The sequence below is a fragment of the Ixodes scapularis genome, unplaced genomic scaffold (assembly GCF_016920785.2).
Source record: "Ixodes scapularis isolate PalLabHiFi unplaced genomic scaffold, ASM1692078v2 PGA_scaffold4__175_contigs__length_147842914, whole genome shotgun sequence".
Classification (NCBI taxonomy): domain Eukaryota; kingdom Metazoa; phylum Arthropoda; class Arachnida; order Ixodida; family Ixodidae; genus Ixodes; species Ixodes scapularis.
Window position 1 is genome coordinate 45,769,890 of NW_024609879.1, and position 16,064 is coordinate 45,785,953.

Sequence of the window (16,064 nt, forward strand, 5' to 3'; positions counted from 1 at the left end):
CAAGATATACAGTTTGGTAAACACGAAGTAGAACTGTCACAAAAGTCATGTGCTTAAAACAGAACAGGAGCGATGCCAATGTTAAAGAATTACACCAATGATCAAAATTACTTTTAGCACTGAGTGCAGCTGGGACAGTCAAAATGACTGCAGCCAAGCAATTATTATTTTTTAGTGAGGTGCTATCCCAGAGTTTAGGAAATGTAGCAATATTAATTTGGTGATCCTGGCGGACCGCCTAGTGGTTTGCAAAAAAAAAAAAAAAAAAAAAAAAGATATGCAAGGGGTGGAGTGTGAGGTTACGTCAAATATTGTGTACGTAAGTATATCGTGCACGCTGATAAAGAGTGGAAAGGAGCTACATTTTTCACTCTTGAGCGCATCAAAAGCTAAAGCTTGTACACGTACTGCTCAGGTTAAAATGTTTGCATTTTCATAGTATTTTATTACATTTAGGCGTGGTGTAAGCTTTGTATCTTGATTGGTTGCAATAGAACAAATGGAAGCATTTTAACTCTGGGTTGCTGTAAAACAAATCCACACAATGAAAGTGACAGTTTTCTCTGTCAAGAGCTTGTCACAAAACGCGCGCGCTGACAGCGGCCTTTTGCCACTTCATTTTACACCGTCACAATTGTGCTTAACAGACAACAACGTTTACTCACGCGAACGGTCACATGCGAACATTTTGTATTGAATGTGGCAGCAGTCTAGGTGTTTTTTTTTTCCAATTCGAGTTGAATATCAGTGTAAACTATAATCGAAATCAATATTGATAAAAAAGCGTCTGATCACATCAAAAGTGATTGGCACTGCGCATATGCAGAATGCAATCTCTGCTTCACCATAAGTGCGAGCGAAGCGGAAACTACACGCGCTAGCATGCTGCCTTGAAAAACTCCTTCACTAGACAAACGCGTGAGCTTGGCAGGGGTCCATATTGTTTCGTGGAAACACGTTTTGCGGACAACTTTTCATGGACAGCGCACACCAGCTCGGAGCACGTGGAGCGAAAGCTCGCGCTGCAGAACCCAGGGTTCCTGAGTTCGAGCCCCGCTCCTGCCCGTTTCGATCTGGATGAGCATCGTACCGGCGTGCGGTCGTGTATCACTACTGCGTGGTGCACGTTAAAGACCCCAGGCTAGCGGTTGTACCGCACTGGCTAAATTGCTCATCTACAGCTGGGGACTCGTCGCCCCTGTGAGGCAGACCAAGTTCTAGGCTGTATAAACATACACACAACCCAATTTTTTTTTTCATGGACACACTTTTTATTGACATATTTCATAGACATACGCTTCGTTGACACTGGGATGTTTCATGAAAACTTGTTTCGTGAACAGATGCAACGGCGAAATTTCGTCTATAACATTTTTTTTTTCCAAGTTGGTTTGATTGAAATACTGGTTTTATTTGGTTCGCTGGAAGAAAACAGGAGCGAAAGCGAACACAATCAGGCAACTCCGATAGGGTAAATAGATATTCGCGAGTTTTAATACTTAGCTTACAAACGCTCCACGCTACGCGTGGGAACCCTTCACTTCGCTCGGGAATACTTTGATATAATCTCAGACCCGAGCTTGCACCAGCCCTCATTGGAACCGCCAAGGATTCGGCCAGTATAGGCCCATCCGGATGCCGGCGATAAAGGCGATGTGTGCGGACAGGCGCTTTTGACGAAACGTTGAAAGATGTGTCGATGAAACGATCGCCGGAACCTTTGAATGAAACAAACTTTCGATGGAACGTCGCAGTATATGAAACAATCTGTCGATGATACGTCGTTCAACGAACTGATGGCCACCACTCGGCAGGCCCGTTCAAAGCACAAAACTGGCTCTTGTAGCTTTTGCTGTGCTCAAATGCCCCCGAAACGTCGAAATATCATCACCACCGTGAAATTTTGGTAGTTTGTGAATGAGTTTGACTGTAGCTACCTTACCTTCCTTTTTCAAGGGGAACTGAAGCGAAGGACACAAGCGCGAGCAACTAGTCATAGCAGGGGCCAATGCCGTACTCCCTTTCACTATAATTTAAGGAACTCTGGACGGCTAGGGCCCCGGGACCCAATAAGAGCGTCGGAGCGAGGCAGGTGACCCGAGGTCATGGGAGCATTTGTGTCAACATGCCAATTACGAGGTGCGAGGCCCGGAGGAACCGGCTGTCGTCTGCTCGCCAAGGGTCGTTTGCTCCGAAACCAACACCCCTCGGATGAACGTCCACCGCAGAGACATATCCGTCCGCTAGAATAGCGAGCACTTCGGGAACAATTCATGAGACAACCATACGCTCAATTTAGCCGCGAATCTGTGACAGGTGCTAATGCCAGGGCACAGTGCGGTGTTTTAAGCGGAAACGTCCGATTACACGGCAGGGATCGCCGGCGCTCACTAACGGCCTCGGCGCTACAAGGCGAAAAAATCGAGCGGATACGGATGTGGCGTCACTTTTTTTAGTTTAAATATAATGGAAACTCATAAATTTGTGATTATCTATTTTTTTATTCTTCATATCTTCTCGTTGTAGATGGAATCGCGCGAGTTCAATTGCCGTTAAAAGAGAAAGAAGCCTACAACTACTTTTTGTCGCGGAGGGCCCTGTTAGTTTGGCGGTAACGAGGCCTCGGTGGCCCCGACCATGATGTGTTATCACGTGCCTTGCTCCGGCGCGCTTATTGGGTTGATGTACCCACAGCAGCGCCACAGCTGCACACCGCCGCATTGTGAACGCTAAAGCACAAAGCGTCTTTACCATTGATCACAATCGTGAAGCTTCGTACAATGAATATTTCATTGTTAGTCATAACAAAATTGGGCACGGCACATTGAGCTCGGTGATACGAAGACAGGCTGCGGTGAAGCTGTGGTGGGCTTGTGAAGCCCCTGATTCTACTTCTGTCACTTTATATCCCCTGCAGTGCTGAATGGCGCTGCTATCCACTTATCGATAGAGTAACTGAATATGCTTTGCTTTCGGAGCAGAGTATCGCGATGGTGCACTCAGGACGGCCATGTTGAATCCAAGGCCGCACTGCGGGAAGCGTTCGTCGCTTTTTCTGGAGATAGGGGCGCGGATGACGTGACTGTGACTCCGCACGCTGCGGCGTGCGCCGTCGTCTCGTCATTTGTTTCCTGTTTTTCTCTATGTCTTCGGTAGAGCGCAGCAGCCGACGAGAACGTCGCCCCCTTGAAAGCCGTAGGTACCGTAGCTACGCGTAGATGTCTAGTCCGATGTGCCCGGATGTGCCGGTCGCGTATCACTCCGCGAGCGCCACAGGCGCGAGCAACGCGATTGTCCTCTGTTTTTTCAGCTTCACAGACTTTAGAAATAGGCTTTAAAGCATCGCTCGCGTAATAAAGCAGCGCGATTGTACTGTAACCACTGGCTACACATAATGTTCAATTGTCAAGGAACCTTCAAGTTCGTTCGATTTTAGTATGGGATGTCTTTTTCGCAAACGCAAAGCGAGAAATATGCTCCGCCCGAAACTCGTAGCCCGCAAGTTTCTTTTTCCTTATGAAGGTTGGATTCAGTTCGGCGCACGTGACCGCTTCTCCACCAATACGGAGTTGGTGGCGCATGGAAAAGGAACGCGATACTCTGGCTGCAGAGCATATACAGTTACTCTACTTATCGATGGCTCTCCGTCCCGCTATAACTAACATTGGCTATACCCTACCACAGCTTCGCTATAACTAACGCTGGCTACACCCTACCACAGCTCTGCGTGCTGAATCACTGAGCCACTTTCGCAACCACGATCGTTACACCTTCCCTCCTAGCCCAGCATAGTATATTGCGTCTGCGTGCGAATGCTGTTTGGTGTTGGTCAGGTCTATATCCAGTAGAGCCTTAGAACCGGGCCAGGAATTTATTTTTGATAGAATGATTTCAATAGCCGCACTATTTATGAACAAGGCCCTTGCGTCTACTTTCCCACAGAACACATATACAGCCAATCATTGCGTTGCGCATAAGTAACATAGCGAATAACCAGATCGAGAACACGATTCTCCATACAAATGCAATCTTCACAGATGGTATCTTCGCATGAAGACGCTACCTCTATCCTGTAAACAGCTGGAATTATGCTGTCGATTGCAGTGATTGGCAGTCTGCGTGCTCCACGAAAAAGTGAACCTGCAGGGTTTCTTCGTAAACAGTGCGGCTATTACTCGAGTAAATACGGTAATGCGGAGATTTTAAACATTGTATATATTTTGAACTAACAATTATTGTATTCATGTCTCTTCTGCGCTTTTCCTTTTTTTTTTTCAGAGGGGGGGGGGGGATGGTGTATTCTCATTCCTTCCTTTACTGTCATATATATATGTATATATATATATATATATTTCGGCTACTAGATGCCACCGCTTTATCTCCTTCTTGTCAAGCTGGGCCCTTGGAGAGGGTGTACTAGAATGAGCATGTGTGCCGTCCGGCGACCGTAAGTGTGTCGCAATGTGCGTGCAGGCCGGTGAGGGCGCTGTGGGGCAGAGCGGGGCCATCCGACGGCTGACAGAGGCCTGGCGGTCGTAGCAGAGATGCTTTATTCGGCTTGAAGATGGCCTATTTTTCGTTTGTGTTTACCTGCTCGGTTGTGAAAAATAATAAGTTCCATCCTATCTCACATCCCTGTGAAGAAGCGTGACTTCCGCGAGCGGCAAAAGCTTATATCCGTAATTGCCGTTTGGGAGTGTTCAGTCACTTGGATAGTCTCGATTCCATAGTTTTGTTTTGTTTGGATATGCCGTTACAAAATAATAATTGTCTATCTCACCTTACAAACCAGCATTAGGAAAGCGAAGTTTGAGTATGATAATATATGCGATGTTTTTTTTCCAACTTAGTGCCAAAGCTCTTTTAATTATATTTTCGGCATTGGTATATTTTCCGCACCCTAAAATACCCAGTTTTTGTTTCGGTGTTAATACATCATTTTCGTGTAGCATATATTAATGAAAGCAAGCTTTTTTCACTTCTGCATTCTCAGTCAAAGCTTATATACCACAAAATGTCTGGATTGGTTTCCTCTAGGCAGTATGCATCATACGAAAACAAACACAAAGACTGGCAAGATATATCGAGCAACTTCAACTCCTGATTTTATCGAAGAGCAGTCGCACTTGGAGAAGTTTGATTTCTCTGACATATGTCACACAAGTCACACATTCTTCTTAGACTTTTTGTTTTTCATCATCAGTTTTGCTTTTTCCTTAGGAATTGGACGATCCCATTCCGCAAACGTAGAGGCATTATGGAGTTTTAGTAGATTGTGTTTTCAGGCCATGCTAATCGTAGCGGGAGCTCGTGCTGCCACTTAGATGCATGCTCCGAAGCGCGTGCTCGTAGCGGTAGCGGGCCTTTAAAAACGATCTACTAAAACTCCCTATTTCTCGGCGTCCAAAATAAGGAGTGTTTATCTTTGCTTTAGTTGCTTCCCACGTTGCACTCCGGCACAAGACAGCACCGTTCCGTCTTTTTCTTCGCCGCATTTTGCATCGATGTGTGCCCCTTGTCTCTTCGGCACAGCTAGCAGGTATACAGTATTATATCGCTTCACACAGAATGCTAAACAAGAAGAAATAGTCAACACTAACACCCTAAGCAAACCTCGATAAACTCTGACTGACAGGCGTCCTGTCCCCGCTATGACTGGCAGCGCCACCCCAGGACACTGCGGCAGAATTGGGCCTTAAAACCAAACACCTAGCTTCTATGCAGATACCGATGCGGTCGGCACACCTCAAGTTCTAGTACACTCTACCTTGGTCTCGAACAATAAAGCGGGTTCCACATGCAGCGATTCCGCGACCGAAATCGCTGCCGCTTGTGGCACGGATTGCGAGGTTTCATTTCACATGAGCGTTTTCTGTCGTTGCGATGGCCAATGTTGCTTGCAGCAAGCAGATGCGCACAGTCGCTTACACCGGCTTCTAAGAACAATTTTAATGCCTTAGTTTTCAGTTTCCCCTTGAATTTTACTTTAATAAAAAAAAAAGCGTTTAAAATACTAAATAAACCTTGGTCTTATTTGTTTATACTATTTTTTCCAACTTCGTTTTCGCGGAGAATAAAACCTCGGACCATCCTCGGCAGCGTCACGTGAAGCGCCTTCCTCGGATGTAAAGATTCCAACTGATATGGCAGTTCCGAAACTTCTGGACCCCAACCTCCCGTTGTAGTGCACTGGTTTCATACCGGTCTTGTCGATCACATTCACGGCCTCAGTCACCTCTCCCCAGAGTTCCTTCTTCAAACCCATCGTTCCTAAATTCTTGGAGCTGCGCGTCCCAAAGAACCCGACGCTTCGACACTTCACTGATAAACAGTTCATTGATCTGGGCGCGATACATTTTGTCTTACTTTGTGTGACGATTTGTGTTGAAAAAGACACGTCAACGTCACTCAGTTGTTCTTTTGCTTCTTTTTATAACTAGCGCTCGCACAAGCCGCTTCCGATTGGCGTCTCTTGCGCTCGCGACAGCTGATACTAAGGCGAGGAAAGTAAAAAAAAGAGCCGTGCGATTCCTCGAGAAAACAAATACCGAGGAAGGGGACAGCAATTCCCCCTTTTCCATAATCTCCTGAACAGTTTCGACACGACTGCTGAAGAAAAGAAGCTTGACCCGCAGAAAAAAGAAAAACCTCGAACCAGTCGCTTGCGGACTTTCTCTGCTTGTCGTCTGCTTCAAGAACGTGAAAACGCCGCCGTCGTATGCGCCAGCTTTCCCGCAATGTTTCTCATCCCGCCACGTGATTTCCAGTCGCGCTGTGAGTGGCCAGAGCGAAATCTCTCGCTCTGCCGCGGCGAAAAATGTCCAACCTGGGGCCCTAATCTGGACACTTGGCGAAAAGGTCGGCGAGAAATCTGGCGGCCGTGATTGGCCGACGCCGCACTTGACCTTGGCGCCGGCCAATCATAGCCGCCAGATTTCTCGCCGTCTTTCTCGCCAAGTGTCCAGATTAGGGCCCCTGGTGCAACCGTGCCGCTCAGCCGCTGCGGTTGGCCAGAGCGCCGCGACGGCAGGAATCGCGCTACTCTAGGGCCAAAATCGCTGCATGTAAAACCCGCTTAAAGTTCACTTGTCTGACGGCGACTGTCTAGTGACGACGTCCATGCCGCTGTACCGCGACGGTACACGACAGCTGCGTTCAGAGTGGCATAGACAACACTCTGATACGATTGTAACGACGGAGTTACTAGGATAACTGTTTTCCCTACACAGCATGTGAAGCAATGCAGTGCTCGCCTAATACGTGAGGCCTACATGAGTCGCGGCTTTCCCTGCGGCCGTTTTCTTTGCTGTTATTAAAACTTACGAAAGCTCCCTTGGGTGGACATCGCACCAACCACCGACCAATCACGGAAGCTATGAGAGACGAGTAGAAATCACGAAAGAACTTGTTTTCCCGCTAAGTGGAGTCCGTTTTGCTGGAGTTGCGAATACTTAGCACATCATTTCTACTTGTGAATGAATCAACAAAAACGAGGGTGAGGCATGCTGTGGCGAGGTGCCAGGTGGCGTCCTCGGGTGACAGCTGTGTGATGGGGGAAAATGAAACGCATCTCTTAGTTCACAGTCGCTTGCCAGAATACCCCTCATCTGCTAGGGTCGGTTCGGCTGCGCATGTTTCCCATTCAAATGACCCACCGTCCAATATGTCGTACTGTGGACCGTTCAAGTTATTCACTGATCTTGGAAGCAGTAGGCCTGATATCAACCAGTCACACACAAAATGTCCGCGGTGAGAAGTTTGTGCATCGCCGTTTGGTGGAATTTTGTTTACAACACAAAGTGAGGATACTTCAACTTCCTCTGCTGGTTAAAGCGCGTGCCATACCAAACTTTTATGCACTACAAAAATTAAAACATAACCGCGCGGGTAGCACGTGCAGCACCCATAGTGAGGAAACCATAAGCGCCTTTTGCGCGCTTCTTACTGGAAAGACTAGGGTGCCTCAATGTCCTTCTGTTTAGGGTGATGCTATCGTTTGTAGTACCCGATGCCGACAGCACGCGCTCACGGGTAAAATACAAAGAAATCGCAGGAAACAAAATGTCGCCGTAGCACAGTCAGCGCCACGAGCGCGTGCAGGGACACGCTCTTTCACGCGCTTCAGAACAAAAAATAAAAATAAGCGTTCGAAACAAAATGGCCAGATGTCATCACCCCAAGCAAAGCGCACATGAAGGCACCCTAGGAAAGACCACATTTAACCCACTTCCAACAATCCAAACCAATACCGACACAAAAAAATGAGGAAAAAAAGGAATGGTCACTTGTTCTCGAGCCCCGTGCTCCTGGCGGGGGCTCAAGGTCTCCTTCTTTCACTCCCAGTCGGGCAACAGCGCAGAACAGGCAGGCGTCATGGGTCGCCAAAGACAACGGAGCCCCCGCCACCGGAGCAAGGGCCACTCGGCGAGCCCGAGTCGGAGCCCCAGCCGCAGTCCCCAGCGCAAGAAGGCCTCCCGCGGCGGGACGTCGGGCCGGAGCTCCCATTCCTCGTCCCTTGGCGTTCGCACGGCGACCACCCTCAGCACCTGGCTCCTGGGCACCGCCTGCGTCGTGCTCGCAGGACTCGGCATCGGCACCCTGGCCGTCCGCTACACAAACCTCTACCAGGACAGCTCGTGCGTATTTCGGTCTATGTATGGTGACATAGAAGGGAAGGTGTGGCGGTTGCATGCTTCTCACAGCGGTCGAAAACGCTCCCACGATTCGTGCCTCACTTGCTACCATCACTATGGTTTGAGAATTAGGTTCTAAATAAAATGGAGCGGACAAAAATAGTTAAAAATTTAAGGGGTCAGGTTTCCATTAACGGCTGAACAATACCCCTACAAAGTGCGGTATATGCTCCCCCAATCTGTTGTCCATTCCGTTTACCTCTATCTTCTTTATATACCAGATGTGCAAGGTGGCACTGGTTCCAGCATGTCGACTATGCGGAGCTTTATTTTCATGAATCGCGGTACTGCACTGACCCGTGTAATTGCCCCCCCCCCCCCCCCCCCCGGGCCTTTTTTTCTAGCCTACCCTACACCATTCCATTATTCACAAGTCCTATTTCAGCGTGCGATCTGTTCAGCCTAGCAGACGCATGTTCGTCGCTTCGGAAAGCGAGCACATCCTGCGCCATACGCACGAACACTGAAAATGAAACCAGCCAGGAGTTCTTTTTTTGAAAGGTCTGTAGGCGATTTCAAGCAAGGCCACTGGCCGCCGCTATGTCTCAGCTCGTGCGGACAAGTCCGTGCAAATTCGATGACTTTTTCAAATATAGCAAATCTAGGTTCACTGGCAAGCTTCACTTGATTTGCTCTCATGGGGCAGCAGTCGAGGCGCCATGCTCGCCGGGAGGGTGGGGGATATTCACTCGACGCCATATTTGAGTGCGCTGTTCAGAGCGCATGCTTGGAACGAGCTCGGATTAATAAGCTGCTAATACCGGCAATCTTGACGGTGTGGAACAAAGCTCTTAGATCTATCAGTTGGCAAGGTACGCGGAAAACGACTTTAAAGATCGGTTCTTCTGTCTTGCCGGCAAGCGAGCAGGTAAGGGCGGATATAGGCGGATAGCGTTTCTAGCGCCAGCAACGCCGCTAGCATCAACGACCTCATGGGCAACAAAGGACATTTTAGAGCTCAGCTTTAAAGGCCGGTTCAGACACTTGAGTTTTGAGTGCGTTTGACTGCGTTGCGTCGGGAATCGAAAACAAGTCACCGGCACGTCTGTGCTTCGTATGAATCGTGGATTCGAATTCAAGGAATCATCTTGCCACGCGGCATTAGCTGCGAGATGTTTTGGTGGCGCCCTCCTATGGTTACCTTGTTGGTTATTAAGTATACGCAGGGTCGCGGCGCGCAATGGCAATAAGCGTAACGCCCGGCAAGGAGGGACGAGACGTAGCCTCCATAGCGTCACATCGCTGTTTTCATTGGGACTAACTTCGAACGAGAAGGAAGAAAACACAGCACACAAAAAAATAAAGAGAGCTCTCGCGCGCTCCATCTTGTGGTGGTGCATGACACTTGCTAACACCTCCCCTTCATGTGCCACTACGCCCATTAACCACCTGAAGTCCCCAGTGTTCACAGAGTTCACGGGTTCTTCTTCCATTGAGTGCCTTGGTCAGAGCGTCGGCACAGTTGTGCCGACGCCCTGACCAACAGACTTCACATACAGTGGTCTTATTCTTCCTTTTCAATCTTCTCTCTTCAGAAGAAATGACGCAGATCAATATGTTTGCTGCGCTTTGACGTCACTTGCTTGCTTGCAAGAGCGATAGCTCCTTGGTTGTCAACTTGCAAAACTTGTGGCTCAACGACGAACTCCTGGGCACCTATTTCGTTGAGAAAGTGTTGGAGCCACAGCACCTCCTTTGCCGCTTGGCACATTGAAAGGTATTTTGCTTCCATGCTGGATAATGCAGTGGACTTCTGCTTCTTACTACTCCACGAAATGGCAGCTCCAGCCAGCATGAAAATGTACCCACTAAATGACCGCCTGTCATTTGTATCATTGGCCCTATCGGCATCGCAAAAACCTTGTACACACCCTCCTGCCTTCGTGTATGTGAAGGTATAGTTCTTTGTCTGTTGCACATACCTCAAAATTTGCTTTATGCCATTTCACATCTGCAAGGTGGGATGCTCACTGAGTTGGCTCATACAAGCGGTTGCGAATGCCAAGTCTGGCCTTGTGCCTCCCGCTAAGTAAAGTAGCGCTCCAACCGCTTGTCGGTACTTGGGCTTCAACTCCCTGTCTTCATCGGCAGTAGATCTCTGAAACTTCATTCCAGGACCAAGCGGTGATGCCGTCCCTTTAGCACTTGTCATCCCAAATGACTCCAAGATTTCTTCGGCGTACGTTGTTTGGTCCAATGTGAGTGCTCGACCTCCATGCCGCACAACTCTGATTGACAAGATGTGGCTAACCTCCCCAAGGTCCTTGGTGTTGAATGTACGTCCAATACTTCTCTTGAAGCTCTTGATCGCCTCTTCGTCCTTTGCGAGAATCAGTAGGTCATCCACGTAGACACCTACAATGATGTCCCCCCCCCCCCCCCCCCGTGTTGCTTAAAGTACACGCATGGATCCGCCTTGGACCGAGAAAACCCTTCCGTCTTCACAAACGTGTCCAGTTCCAGGCTCCACTCCCGTCCGGATTGACGCAGTCCATACAGGCTCTTCTTCAAGAGACATACGTCGTCCTTGCGGTCCTCGTGCTTCGCAGGTTGTTCCATGTGCACGGTCTCCTTCAAGGTCCCATTTAAATATGCTGCAGTGATGTCAACTCGATGAATCTTCCACTCTCTTTCAACTGCTACTGCTAACAGTGTTCGGATAGACTTGAGCTTCACCACCGGCGAGAAGGTCTCCTTGAAGTCAACTCCTTCTACTTAAGAATAACCACAGGCAACAAGTCCAGCCTTGTAACGCTCTAGGTCACCATTTTGGTCAAACTTCTTCTTGAATACCCGCTTGCATTTGATGACTTGTTGGTCTTTTGGTCTTGGAACCATTTCCCATGTGTCATTCTTCTTCAGGTTGTCTAGCTCCTCTTGTATGGCTTTTCTCCATTCCTGCGCATCAGGTATTGAGAGTGCTTCCTCCACTGTTTGAGGATCTTCTAAGCTGCTTTGTCTCGTCAGACAACAGGTACGAAAGGGTTTCGGAAGTTGCTTCTTAGCTGCCAGCCTCTCCGAATGTCTAAACACATTGGTGGTCTCTGCCACTTGAGGAGTAGGCATATCTTCCTCTTCCGAGATCTCGTCTTCATCACAGGAGGTGGCACCATCATCACTTCTCGCTTGCTCTGATTGGATCTCTTCATCAACAGTGACTGTGATCAGGTCTACAGCACAGTCTCCGCCTTCTTCGGCGAGTCCACCTTCGGCCTCAGTCTTGCATGGGAAGCTGTTTTCGTCGAAGGTCACGTCCCGACTGACGAAGAACTTATCGTTGCGCCAGTCCCAGAGTTTATACCCTTTTACTCCCTTTGGGTAACCCACCAGCACACACTCCACTGCCTTTGGGTCAAGCTTCGTCTTCCTGCGCTTGTTGTCAACCATCCATACCTTGCATCCGAACACTCTTAGGTGGCTCAACTTGACCTCTCTGCCAAGCCAAATGGCTTCGGGAACCGCTCCGTCGAGTGCTTTCGATGGACACTTGTTGCGAATGTGTGATGCAGTCACCACAACATCAGCCCAGAGTTCTTTTGTGATGCCCGATTCAATCAGTAGGCACCTCGTTGTGTCCAGCAACGTTCGGTTCATCCCCTCAGCCACCCCATTTTGCTGAGGCGTTCTGGGCACCGTCAGCTGTCGCAAGATACCATGCTTAGCAAGGTATTGGGTGAATTCCCGGCTGATGTAGTCACCTCAGTTGTCATTGCGTAGCATCTTCACTTTCGTTTTGTGAAGGTTCGCGACCATTTGTCTGTATCGGTCGAACCTGTCCAGCACTTCATTTTTCGTCTTCATTGGGCACACTACAGTGTATCTGCAGTAGTCATCAATGAACGTTACAAAGTAGTTCGACCCTCCCTTCGAAACAGGTGTGATCTTTCCAACAACATCCGAGTGAACCAGGTCCAATGGGGCCTTAGCCCTCGTTCCACCAGTCTTCGGAAAGTCGTTTCTCTTCGATTTGCCGAGTGCACACGTCGAGCACTTCGCGTCTTCAATGCTTTTCCCACTTTGGCAAAGTTTTTCGACAGCTTCATGGTGGAGATGACCGACGCGTCGATGCCATAAAGCAACGTCTGTCGCCTTCGCTAACTTCAATGTTGCACACGACTCACTCACAGTGTACAATTTACCATCACGCCTTGCTATGAGAATCAGGTTACCATTGGCTTCACTCACTTTAGCCGTTCCATTGCTGAAAGTCACGTTCAGTCCACGTTCCTTAATCTTCCCAACTGACAAGAGGTTACCGTCCAAGCTGGGTACGTAAAGGACATCCCTAAGCTCGATGGGGATGCCACCGCTGTCTTTTGAGAGTTCAATCTCCACTTGCCCTTTCCCGAGAACCTCCATGACTTCCTTGTTTGCAGCCTCAACAGACTAGTGGCAGGACAAGAAGCTGGTGAATTTGGCTCTGTTTGACTTCATGTGCTCAGTTGCTCCACAGTCAAGGTACCAGATGTGTGACCCTGAGGAACTCCCACCTTGGCACAGAGCGCCTTCTTCGGTTCACTGGAATTTCTTCTTTTCTATGAGCCGCACCCTTCGTCGTCGGGACCCTCCTTGCATTCTCTGGCGATGTGCCCAAATTTTCCGCACGCAAAACATCGGAATCGTCGTTTCGGCTCAGAGGATCTCATAGCAGTGCGAGTTTCTTCTTTCCTTACAAAATGTTCTTGACCATTACATCTATGGAGCTGACTGCTCTGTGTAGTGGGCTTGTTCTTCGTCATGAGGGCCTTGTTTTCTTCACCCTCAGTCTGTCTGTCTTCATCACGTTTGACTTGGCGCTTTTCTTCTACCAGCAGCCTTGCTTTCACTTTCTTCGTTGTGAGCGTTCCTTCGTCTTGCTCAAGATTTAGGATAAGTGGTTCATACGCTTCTGGCAAGCCCATCAGCATCACCAGTGCCACTTCCCTGTCGGTGAAGGCGTATCCTGCCGTTAAAAGCTTCCTTTGTAGGTTCATTATTCGACCCAGGTAATCCTTCATGGTTTCGTCTGGCTTCATTTTGGTGTTGAAAAAGTCTCTCATCAACTGAAGAGCATGTAGTAGGCCACACTTCGAATGTATCTCTTCCAGTCTATTCCAGGCCTCGCGAGCTGTCGAACATTCCCCAATGTCGTCCAGGTATGTGCCTTCTACAACTAGGAACACGAATGTCAATGCCTTGTTATTGATCTTTCTCTCGTCGTTCGTCATTTCTCTTACACTATAGCCAGGCTCGATGGCTTCCCAACAGCCTTTCTGGACGAGTGCCGCTCTGGCTCGAATCGCCCACGCATGGTAATTTTCGCTTGAGAGTTTTGGTATCTTGAATTCGTCCAGCGTCGCCATCGAATCGCTTTGCTCCGTCGAGAGCGGTTCAAAGTAGCCTTACCGCGATGAACTTGCGCCGGGTTCCCGTTGCACGTCTTGCGGCACCCGGCGAAGCAGGAACACACGTACTGGTTTGGCGACGTCTTCCACAAACCGTCGACGCAGTTTTTGCTTAGTTCACTTCTTCTTTTGCAGCACAGCCGAGCTCGCTCCTCAAAGGACATTATTATCGTTCACCGCACTGCGCACCGGCATAGCGTCGTCCTGGGCCCATAACCTGTTGGTTATTAAGTATACGCAGGGTCGCGGCACGCAATAGCAATAAGCGTAACGCCCGGAAAGGAGGGACGAGACGTAGCCTCCATAGCGTCACATCGCTGTTTTTATTAGGACCAACTTCGAACGAGAAAAAAGAAAACACAGCACACAAAAAAATAAATAAAGAGAGCTCTCGCGCGCTCCATCTGGGCCCGTTTGCTCGAAGCTGGTTAATTAACCGCGGTTAACCGGATTTCCCTACGAGGGGGAATTTTAGGTCATGTGACCGTCAGAGCAAGGACGGCGGGGAAACATGGCGGTGCCCCGGTGAGTGAGCGCCGCTCGCTTTGGCACTAATACGTCGTTGTAGCTGCAATATCAAGCGCGTTTGTCAACAATGAATGGTGCAGGAGGCTTTCGATTTGCCTTACCTCACTTAAAACGCAAAACATGAGCAATGACCTCGCCGCATTTTTCAGATTGTCTTTCGATTCTGGCAATACCTAAGCCTAAATGAACGCGATAGTTGTCGGCATGACAACGTCTTTCAAAAGTGGATTGCCTTGACTCAATCGGCCGGGTACTGATACCACACAAAAGCAGACAGCGTCCCCATAGACCTTTTGCTAAATTTCCGAAGCACCGAGGTGCATGCTATGATACTCCGTTTCACCTTATGTTGTACCGCAGAGAAGGCTAGAAGCGCGAGCTAATAGCATTAGGAGCTGCTCTCAACGCACGCGAGTTTGTGCCGCCGAGATGTGCCCTAGAGCAAGGAGCTCGCGCTTTTAGCCTTTCCTGTGGTACATCATGAGGTGAAACAAAGTAGAGTGTAGTTACACGCGCTGCGCGTGCTGGCGTCGGCATTAGTGAGTATTCTAAAGCAAAAAGCCTACAACAAATTTTGCCGTGCACGCGCGTTCGTCAAAGATTTATTATGATTATTTACTTCGAGTATTCTATTAGTGGAAGGCCAGCGTGCGCTGATCGTTGAATTACACTTCCAGTGTCCTCCTCGATGTTAGGGTAATTTACTAATAGGTCAATTTTCTCTGGAACCGAATTACAGGTTTTTCAATTTATGACGGTGTTATATACAGTTCTCATATGCTGGCCAACCATACTGCCGGTGTAACGCCCACCTTTCACTGCTCACTTCTTTCTCATCGTTTCTAGGACTGAACTTCGTCGTCCACTTTCGAACTTGGAAGGAAATTTCAACGAGGCTTGTCTTCACTTCAGACAGCCAAATATTTAGAAATTTTCCAAACTAGGGTTAGTTTAGTTTTACCTTACCGATTACCTGTACCACGAGCAATAAAAATTGTTTCTTGAGCTCAAATATATGCCGCGCTGTGTCGCGAAAACACGGTAGCGCGCATTTTTGGGTCCCCCCATTTCGGGAACCCCTCCACGGAAGCCAGTTATATTTGCTACAGCCAAGAGGTGACGCTAGCTACCACCCCAATAATAAAACACGGAGCTATCGCTCATCCAGCCCTCGTCAAACTTGGCTAGGTACTTGTAGGTACCTAGTAGGGCAGGCGGTTAACTTTTAACCGCGGTTAAAATTAACCAGCTTCGAGCAAACGAGCCCTGGTGGTGGTGCATGACACTTGCTAACATACCTCTCTTGACGTCATTACCTAGCGAACAACAACTCCAGTGGTGTTTGTACTTAGCATGGTGGAAGCTTAAAATCATTGCGCTCTGAAGTCAACACCGCCAACACCGTCAAAATTTAAGTTCTTACATTACTCTTATTTCTGTCGATGAGAAAACCTTTGCT